This window comes from Esox lucius, chromosome 20, assembly GCF_011004845.1.
Source record: "Esox lucius isolate fEsoLuc1 chromosome 20, fEsoLuc1.pri, whole genome shotgun sequence".
Classification (NCBI taxonomy): domain Eukaryota; kingdom Metazoa; phylum Chordata; class Actinopteri; order Esociformes; family Esocidae; genus Esox; species Esox lucius.
Window position 1 is genome coordinate 35,586,667 of NC_047588.1, and position 10,935 is coordinate 35,597,601.

At 45.8% G+C, this 10,935-nt stretch overlaps 1 long non-coding RNA gene across 1 annotated transcript; it reads right to left on the minus strand.

The window, feature by feature from the left end:
• Positions 1-2,225: 2,225 nt before the first annotated feature.
• Positions 2,226-10,613, minus strand: LOC105021923. The gene is made up of 3 exons (XR_828868.4): positions 9,777-10,613; positions 3,708-3,768; positions 2,226-2,330 (listed from the first exon to the last, which is right to left on the minus strand). It is a non-coding gene; the product is annotated as an uncharacterized LOC105021923 (long non-coding RNA).
• Positions 10,614-10,935: the final 322 nt, after the last annotated feature.

Below are 10,935 nucleotides of genomic sequence, written 5' to 3' on the forward strand. Positions count from 1 at the left end.
TGCAATTACTTCTTTAGCAAAATTGTCACTCATTGACTATAGTATAAACATTTAAATATAAAAAATACACTTTATTACTCACATTTTATCATCCCATTTTTTTACACATTGTTAGCCATTATCTGTGTGTGTGTGTGTTTCTGTATGTGATGTATGTACAGTATGTTTGCTTATTGAATGATAATATCTAATTACTCCCTAAGGGTTTACTGTGTGTGTGTGTGTGTGTGTGTGTGTGTGTGTGCATGTATAAACAACTATGTATGCAGCACAGTGTGTGTGTCTGGATAGAAGCTGGGAAAAATGTATCTGGAATCATACAGATACACCTTTGTGTTTCTATCCATGCACAAGTATGTGCGTACATGTGTGTGTGTGTGTGTGTGTGTGTGTGTGTGTGTGTGTGTGTGTAATGCCTGTACCTCTGCATGTCATGTATTGACAATCCCAAGCCAATCACAGAGGACGATACAAGAGAGGCGTTGTGCATCCTGCTGGCAATTCAGGATCAACACGACAGTGTGTGTGTGTGTGTGTGTGTGTGTGTTATAGCGCAGAAAGTCTTGTTAACAAGGAGCCTGATGCTTCCAGCCTGACAACAGCTCAGCACTGTGCTGTTAGGGGTGTGTGTGTGAGGGAGAACTTCTCACTTTCCCGTTTTCCTTCTCATTCCCTCCCTTCTATCCTGTTGATTTGCAGGCCCTTTATTATAGACCAAATAAAGAATGGAAGGTAACCCATTTTATCACCAAGACTTGCCAAAGGGCCAACATTTAGAATTTTGAAATGTGCCTTTGTCCCTTCTGTAAGTCCCTCAACCAACTTAATGCAAACATGGAGTAAGGTTTTACCGTCTCAGTACATTTATGTTGCCTAGTCAGTCTTTTCTGAGCAATATTATTGATCTTATGTGATTGGTGGTTAATGTACAGCCTTCTTTCATTTTAACATATGTACCTTGTTGCTCAAACTAACGCCTTGTTTTATTATGGTGAATCTATTTTTGGTGGAAAACTTAGTGAGCCAAGCACAAAATATCAGCCGTGTTACCCACAGAAAGAAAATGCAACTTGAAGTTTATTACCAGTTTCCATTCTCCATGTCACGCTGGGATTAATGGCTGATTTGAAATCAGATCATTGACCCTGTTATGGTCAACCCTGTTACTTTGTTTCTAACTGAATACACACTTACACAAAGTAAAAGTTACCAGATTAAACTGGTCCCAGACCGGTTTGGGCTTCTGCTCACTGGCATTGTCAGGCCAAACACATTACCAATGTGACATCTCCAATAAGACCATTTCACACAATGAAAAATAACTCATGCCACTTTGGAAGAATACTTGATCACTTTATTAAAAGTTCTTCAATACTGACGTGTTTGCCTGATGTGACACAGCGTGGTAGCACGGCTGTCAACTTACCTCATTGAGCTGAATAGTTGAGTAATTGATTAATTTGATCATTTAGGTGTTGAACGGTGCCTTTGTCACCAGCCTGAAACCCAGCAGACAATGTAGCTGTTGTTTAAACCACACAGAAATTACACTGTATGCTAGGTCCAGGACCAAGCCAGCATGTCTTGTCACACAGACGCACACACACACACACACACACACACAAAATGAATGTGACATTTCATCATGTCGGCTCTCTAAGGAGAGATTTCTAGGCAAACTGATGGCATTGCAGCCTAAACAATGTTTCCCCCTGTAAAAGGCTCTGTACTATTGTGCTTGACATGTCTGACATCTCCTTCCACTCAAGCTTGCTTTTTTCTGCTCTTGTCAATCTCTTTTGTGAGCTGACAGTCAACATCTTTAGAGAACAGAACAATTCTGAGAAGAACACCAAGAACCGTTTGAATGGCTTTTGCCAGCCGCGCTAAAAAAGTTTAGTAAAGAAAAATAAGAAATGAAAAAGAAAAAAGACACTGAAAGAAATAAACAAAAGAGGAAAAGCAGAAAATAAAGCCTTGACAAGTAATGCCCCCTCCCCCCACCCTGCTCCATGATAACATATCATCCAATCAGAGGGGAATGTAACGTGCAATTAGCCAATCAATGGGCAAAGGAGGTGGCTCCAATCCTGCAGGAAGTGGTAATTGGGCAGTGGCGTGTCTTCAGAGACCCAGTAGCCAGATGTAGCTGCTGATGATCACACAGGATCTACACTGCCTACTGAGCAACTGATCGACACGCACATCAGACGGAGTGGGAGGGGGCCGGAAGATGGACGAGGGCCGTCCTCTTTGATACGGATGAAGGATCCATGTTAACTGTTCTGCTGCTTGGAATAGTCCCCATCTTCGTAGTTGTGGTCTTCATTCTTATATGATAGGGGAGAGAGAGAGGCAGAGAGAGAGTGAGAGGGACAGAATTAATGATTAAGTACATACTGTAGGTAAGGACGGTAACAATGACTACAGCTACTAAAACAGAGGGAGGAAATGAAAGAAAGGAATAGTATGGGGTGAGACAGATTTAGAACATGGGGTGAGACAGACAGAGTGGGTGGGGTGAGACAGACAGAGAGGATGGGGTGAGACAGACTGAGAGGATGGGGTGAGACAGACAGAGAGGATGGGGTGAGACAGACAGAGAGGATGGGGTGAGACAGACCGAGAGGATGTGGTGAGACAGAGAAATCTAACCTAGAGAGGAAATAGTGAGGGTAGAAGGGAAGGATATGTGAGTTATCTCTCTCTGGTCATCTCTATGCGTTATCAGTTGCAAATTCCTGTCATTCTTTCCCATCTGGCCTGGGGCAACTGGAGGCATCAGCCATGGCCATGTTGGCTCAACAGTGGCTCTGATGTCACTGTTATGGGGCGGGCATTCTCTCTCTCTGAATCCCAACCTGAATGGCTACATCTAGCTGGCAGAGGGAGAGACAGAGGAGAGCATGCAGGAAGGAATGGAGAGAGAGCTCCCCTTGTCCCGTGTCCATTTGAGCCCCTCTGAAGCCCCATGACCATGTTGACCACACATAACAACCCAGCACTATTACTGAACCAGCTGATGCTCATCTGACTCCAATTTCTCCTTATCAAGGAAAAGCTGCTCTTGGTCTCTCTCTCTCTGTGTCATTTCCCCCCCCCCCCATCTCTCTCTCTCTCTCTCTCTCTCTGTGTCCTTTCCCCCCCATCTATCTATCTCTCTCTCTGTGACTTTGTCTTTCTCTGTCCTTCTGTCTGCCAGTCTGTTGTTCTCCCCCTCCCTCTTTGTTTTGGCTGGCTTTGAGTGCTACCATGGCAACGACATTGGTGTTGAGCGTTCTGTGTTCTGTGTGTTTGAGACCTGTGTTGGGACTGACGTAGCAGTAGCAGTGTTGAGTGAGACAGACAGACAGAGAGTGTGTGTGTGTGTGTGTGTGTGTGTGTGTGTGTTGAGTGTGTGACGCAGGGCGTTGACTGCTGCGCGGAAGCCTTTGCCTCTGAGGTGTGACAGAAATCACCAGATCACAGAGCAACTATGAAGCTAAAAGCTCCACTTGTGACGTGACGTCCTCAATGGGATGTGCCAGACTGCTCTGTAATGACACATTGGCCACGCTGGGGTTACTGGGCAGTTGTCTGTGTGGTGTTGTGGAGGCGCTGGGTAGATGGTAGGGGGGTTGAGGAATGCACTTCCTGGATCCACATGAATGACCAGGGGACACTTCACATGGGGGGGGTGAATAGAGCCAGTTTGCATGACGTTTCACCTGTAAGACAGTTGTTCTTGTCTGTGTAGTCATTGTGTTCATGCCAGGAGCTCCTGTTTACCTAGAAAACACACAATGACACAGGTCACTTCATCTTCACCTGACCAACCTCATCTGATCACACGCACACGCACGTACACGCACGCACACTGTCAGTAAATCTGGACAATACTGGAAGTACTTCAAAATAAAACATTAATAAAACCTGTTAATTTTACAGAACAAGTTGGTCCATGTTGTCTGTCTGTCTGTGTGTGTGTGTGTGTGTGTGTGTGTGTGATCAGACGATCAGGACTCAAGTCTGGTGTACTTAAAGGGATTTGTTGATTCCCCTAAAACCCAAACGGCTCCACGTGACAGATTTCTGTTCACAAGGAATAACTCAGGACCAAACAACACTCACAAAAGGGAAAAGTTGTAGATACAGTAGATCAGCAAATGTAACAACACTTCAACAACAGAAAAAGTCGGAGAGCATCCTCATACTAGCTGATACTAGTGCCTGCCACCTGGTACACCTGGTTGGGTAGTAATGGATAACATCTAACAGGGATTATGTAGTTGATCCAGATGACATGACCAAATGTCCTCATAAGTGTAGTAACTTTAAAGTAATCATGACTAGTGGGGACAAAGGTGCCGTTTTAATTAATGGCTTTTTTAGGCTTTCAGTTAAGGTTAGGATTTCAATGATGTTTAGAGTTGGAATTAGGATTAGGTTAAGAAGTTAGGGTTTGGCTGAGGGATTTTGTAGGTTATGTTTAGGATTAAGGTTAGGGGTTTAAAAAAAGTTTTTACTGGAAATACACGTGCGCGTATATACACGTGTGTGTGTCTGTGTGTATATACATGTGGGTGTCTGTGCATATACACGTGTGTGTGTGTCTGTGCGTATATACACGTGTGTGTGTGTCTGTGCGTATATACACGTGTGTGTGTGTCTGTGCGTATATACACGTGTGTGTGTGTGTCTGTGCGTATATACACGTGTGTGTGTCTGTGCATATATACACGTGTGTGTGTCTGTGCGTATATACACGTGTGTGTGTCTGTGCATATATACACGTGTGTGTGTCTGTGCATATATACACGTGTGTGTGTGTGTGTCTGTGCGTATATACACGTGTGTGTGTCTGTGCATATTTACACGTGTGTGTGTATCTGTGTGTATATACACGTGTGTGTGTGTCTGTGCGTATATACATGTGGGTGTGTCTGTGCGTATATACACGTGTGTGTGTCTGTGCATGTATCCACGTGTGTGTGTCTGTGCGTGTATACACGTGTGTGTGTCTGTGCGTATATACACGTGTGTGTGTCTGTGCATATATACACGTGTGTGTGTGTGTGTCTGTGCGTATATACACGTGTGTGTGTCTGTGCATATTTACACGTGTGTGTGTATCTGTGTGTATATACACGTGTGTGTATGTGTTTGCGTGTAAATGTGTGTGGCTATTCTTGGCGCGTGTTTCAGTTGATGTGGGTTTCCTCCGAGCTGCCTGTGGGCCTGATCACAAACACACTCACACACACTCACACACACTCACACACACTCACACACACTCACACATGCAGACGAGCCATAAAGAACAAAACCATTACCCTATCCTGGCCTCAAAGCAGGAGGCGACCAGCACTGTGTGTCCTGGTTGGCAGTTGGTTATTATGTACAGGCTCAGAGTGTGTGGATGTGTGTGTGTGTGTGTGTGTGTGTGATGGAGTTTGGCGTTCACTGGAGTACACGTATACTGGCATGTGCGTGCGTGGGTGTCTGTGAGTGGGTGGGTGTGGTTGTCTATGCGTGCGTGGGTGGGTGTCTGGGAGTGGGTGGGTATGTGTGTGTGCGTGGGTGTGCGTGTGGGCGTGCGAGTCGGCTGTGTGGCTGTGCGTGGGATGTGTGATGTTTTTTTGTGTGCATGTGCTTTATGAGAATGCTAGACATCGCACTGCGATAATTTGTCTCTGTCTCAATGGAAGTCAATGTGCCAAGTCAGCCAGGCACATCTGTCGATACACTGATGCCTATGGGAGAGCCACTGCTCAAGTAGATCAGAACTAACCATTTTTAAATGGTAGACTCCTGAAGTGAACTATCTTCATTGGTCTTCAAGGTTGTTTTTCCACTATTCATATGACCGATCCGTATCCACATTCAAGCCCTAAGCTACAGCTTTCTCCCCCACTGGTCCTCTTTGAGTAGAAACGTTCTACCAATAAAAGAGTAATTCCATCAGAGCGTCGGCCAATCAAATACTAGTTATCTGATTATTGCCAATTTCCAGGTTTATGGAGATACGTCTCTGCCATCCCGCTCACCACAATGTCTCCAATAACAGAATATTCCAGTAATTCTGGAAACAGTTCCAGGAGAGGAGAAGATCTGGAGCAAGGAGAGGAGAGGATCTGAAGGAAGGAGAGGAGAAGATCTGGAAGAACGGGAGGAGAAGATCTGAGGAAAGCAAGCTCTCTGATTTAGTGTCTTAATGGAGGCGTTGCAACCTCTCTCTGGTTTTCCAGACAGACAGAGAAACAAAGAGCGAAAGAGAGAGCGGTTAATAGATTAATGAAAGGGACAGAGAAAGAGGGATAAAGGGAAAGAGAGTGATAAAGAGATGAAGAAAAGGACAGATATTTTGAAGAAGACCAAACATGAATTAGAAAGCAATGATGGAGAGGGATAAAGAAAAAGAGAGATTCTGATGTCTTTGACAGGTATTATTGGTACTGTAGTCCTGTGATCCATAGAGGGTGTGCATAGAAATGTAAGAATAATATAAAGCCACACCTTTTACAAGCAGGCTCCCTAATTCCAGAGAAAACACTCATCCCTTTTAACTTTTGGCTGACCCAGTTCTAACCTACAAATATTAACTGGCATTATTAATGTCCTACTAATCACTTAAAATATTAGGAAAGATTTCCCATAGTAGCGATATCCACCAGGAAAATCCACGTGTTGCAGGGTCTGGGTACCCTGTCACTAGTTAGTTCCACCATAACACTCACTCATCACAGGTCTTGACTGAACCACTCACTATGTACCTGAGTGAGTCAGAATACAGCACCAACAGATCACCTTAGGGAAAAAACTATTTCAAGCACAGATCTCCTGCCTCAATCATTGATCCTGTTTTTCCATGACGCGCTTCCCACTTTCTTCACAGCGCTCCGGCTTAGTGGAATTCAATGTAGTCTTAGTGAAGGACAAGGTAGGGGAAGCTAAGTCCATATTTGGTCAATGGGACACTGTGTCAGGTGGGTGTTTAGAACCTATTACGCCTGAGTACAGGCACACACCTTTAGGAAAGGCTCCACCCCTCCAACACACACACACGCACACCTTCGAGTGTGGGGACATCAAACCAAACGCGGCGAGCAGCCTTTGTGACGTGTAAGTCATGCAGGTAAACTCTTTGTCCTAAACCCCTCCACAAGCCAGTAACAGATAAGCGGATTCTTGCTACTGCTGTTGCCCAAATTCCCACAACGTCGACACATGCTGAAAGTCAAGGAAGAAAGTTTGACATGGATTGTTCCAGTTACATAATCTGCCCTCAGCTATTGAGAACAATCTCACCTGGAGTAGTGACATCATCAAAGAGGCCGCCAACACACAAACCAAGCGGTGTGAGGTGACGACTACGCTCACATCATTCAGTGCTGCCCATAGCATAGAAAAAACACTGCCACGGAAAGATCTTAATCTGAGAGACTTTGCCAGGTAGGAGGACATTAAGATAAGCCAGAGGACAGATTCCATCTACATCTGAGAATTTAATCTCAACCATCAGGATACCGGCTACGCATCTAACCGACACTATCACAACTACAACACACAACGGAAATACACACACACTGGAAGAAATGATGGAAACGCCGTGTCAGTTTATGGTTGTCATTCATCTCCTGGACACACTTGTAAAGAAACGTTCTTTTTTCGCCTAAACCTTTTCCTCTAGGGGACCGATGAAAGGTCATCACAAGGTCAAACATCCTTGCGGGTATTTTCGGTCAACACCTGGTTATTGAAAGACTTATTGAGACATTGAAACACACACACAATTAAATAATTAAATAAAAAAGAAGGACCCATTTTTCTTGCTTTACTATCCTTGTGGGAATTTTCTGTACCCGTCAGTTTTTAAAACATGAACACACACACACAAACACACACACACACACACACACTCTGTAAAGGACCAAATAAAGTATTGCGTGAGTGAGCAGTGACTGTTGGCCAGACAGTTGGACTGGGGGAGAGAGGGAAGTAGAGGAATCTGAGGTGGAGTCACAGGAGTGGTTATCATTGTGCTGCAGTTAAACAAAGAGAAAGGGTGTGTGTGTGTGTGCGTGTGTGGGCGGGGGTGTTGGCAGGAGACAGAAGGACTAGCACGCAGGGTCTGTCTGTGACCGCATTCCACAGTGGGTCGGGATACACACACACACACACACACACACACACACAAAGACACATTCACACAGTGAGTGCCCTCTGAGCGATCTCTAGTCTTCCTGTCTACAGCAGAGGTCCGTAAGACCCAATGTCCTCGTTCACGTTAAGTGGGCCAGGGATGTACGAGCCGCACCGAAGCCGTCAGGTCTGTGCGCCCATCCAACCGGAACCCGGTCACGCCCGGGTGACCAGAGCTAGTGGCGCACGTCATAACAGAACTACCAAACGCCTTACTTTTGTTTTGCACCCTCCGATACAAACTCAACTGAGACCGCCTCAACGCCTGATGAGAAAGACGCCCCAGAGAGATCCGCTACGACGTGTTTATTGCATTACAGTCACTTAGGCGCGAGCTCTCATCACGCCGACTTACAGGAGGCATTGGGGTTTAATGCCTTGCTCAGGGGCAAAAAAAAAAAAAACACCACCTCGTTTGAGGGATTCAAACCGGTGACCTTCCACTTACTGTCCCATCGGTTGAACCGGCAGGCTGGCAGTCACCTACGCTACACAAACACAGTATATAAGACGGTAAGTCACTCTGCAGATACAGGAGAACTGTCAGTGTCCAAGCTGTCACTGGAAGTTACTTGTGAGGTCTTGGCTTTGTCTAAAGTCCCCTTCAGACAAAACCCAGACCTCAAGCACTGACGACACAAACACACGCACCCACAAACACACGCACGCTTAGCCTTCGGCGCAGCTGTTTCCCGAGGGGAGAGCGAGGTTGACCGCAAAAGGTTACTCTAAACGCTGACAATCACACCCAAATGTCCGTTAGGAAACGCTGCTGTCGTCTCAGCCAATCAAATCGTCCGCTCAGACTGCCCATTCATAAAGACACGGAGCAAAGTTGTGCATACTGTAAGGACACAGTATACATTCACTTCCCCTTCCACACCCCTCCCCACTCCCCCCCGTGCTCTGGGTTCATTCATGCATTTTGCCACTGGGCAAAGGGACCGGACTGTACCATTCACCCCAGTTTACGGGGGGAGGTAGCATGACAGAGGCTCGAGGAGACACGCCGTGCATAGGAAATGACACTACAATATGTCCGTTCCATTGTCAGCCACATACAGAAACAACAGTACCGACCCAACAGCACCGAATGAAACAGACACCTCATGAAACAGACACCAGCTGCAGAATACAGCTAATATTCTGACAACATTGTTTCACTACCTACTTTTTTTTCCTTAGCTGCTTAACAATTAATCAGCAACGGTTATATTTGGTCCAGAACAGTCGAACATGAGGTCAACCTGTCAGTTGTTCCCATTCAAACCAGCTCATCACAGCCCAGCGTGGTGACTCTCTATGGTAAGCCAGAGTACTCCACACAAACTTCAAGCTAATTAAATGCCACATATCATCCTATTACGACCGGACTAACTTTTCCTAAACACGGTGTGAGTTCGCATTCAGTGAGATCCTGTCACTCTGACACTAACCACTCCATTGCTCTACCGGTTTTCCATTACTCTGGTCTGACTATGGAGGATCTGTGAGCGTTTTCTCAGCCTTAACGTAGACCATATGATATCCATCAGAAGCAGCAGCCCAAGCTGGGAGCTTTTTTAAATGTCTTTTTTTTATTTTTTTTTACTTACCCTCTCTGATCATTTCCTCCTGACGACTGGGAGCTTCTCAGCAGACTTGAGGGGTCCCCCTCTCCCTTTCTCTCCATTTCTCTCCTTTTATTTCTCTTTCTTTCACTCTGTCTGTTACCCCCTCCCCCTCTCAGATATTCTGGGGTTCCCCTTCAGTTGGCTTCTCTCTGAGAAAAAGAGAGAGTATTGTCTCTCTAACTCCTCCAAAGCTTTACCGTTTCTCTGAAACTAAACTAAACCAGACTTTTCAGAATCCGTCCTTACACGTCTCTCTCCACTTTGTGTGTCTGTCTTCTACTCCTCTGGTTGCATTCTTCTGAGTGTAATCAGTAACAGGCTTAAAGTGACAGCGCTGTGGTGAAGCCAGCACACACATTCTCTCTCTCTCTCTCTCTCCCTTCTCTCTCTCTGGTCTAAAGGTGGTTTCCCAGCATACTGGAGACACCGTTGCCGACTCGCTCTCACAGCTAAGCCCTACCGAAAGACACTACAAACCCATGTTACAAAGCACCACGAAGCTGACTTTCTCCTTTTGTCCCCTCTGTCCGCCTCAACATTTGTCTCTCTCTTCCTTCCTCGCTGGCTTTCTATCCCTCTCTGGCTCCCCTGTTCCCCCTGTTCCGCAGCCCCTCTGACGCAGTCAGACACACACTCTGTCTCTCTCTCACACACACACACACACACACACACTCTCTTATACGTACTCTCTCTCACACACAGTCTCTCACACACACTCTGAGCCGAGTCTCTGCCTTCTTATATTCTCCTACAAGGGGCTGAGCTTGTGGCGACGGAGGGCAGTGTCCTGTTACACTTGCCTCAATGAGAGGTTAAAAAGAGGACACCCATTCAGAAAAAAGGATAGGGGGGCGGGGGGGGGGGGTATCAGGCAGAGGCAGCCTCATCGTGTTTTTTGTCAATGTGTGTGTGTGTGTGTGTGTGCGCGCATCTGGGGTCTTTAAAAATCAGGAAACTCCCATACCAAAATGTTAGGGAGTCTAAAGAAAAGCCTGTCTTTAAATAGGTAATTCCATTGGATTTCAATCACCACATTGCTTTTCATTTGAATGACATGTTCATTATATATTAGGCGTAGTCAGAAAGTGAATGGAGCTGAGTACCAGGACAGCTCCATCAAACCGTGAGACATCCAATCCTT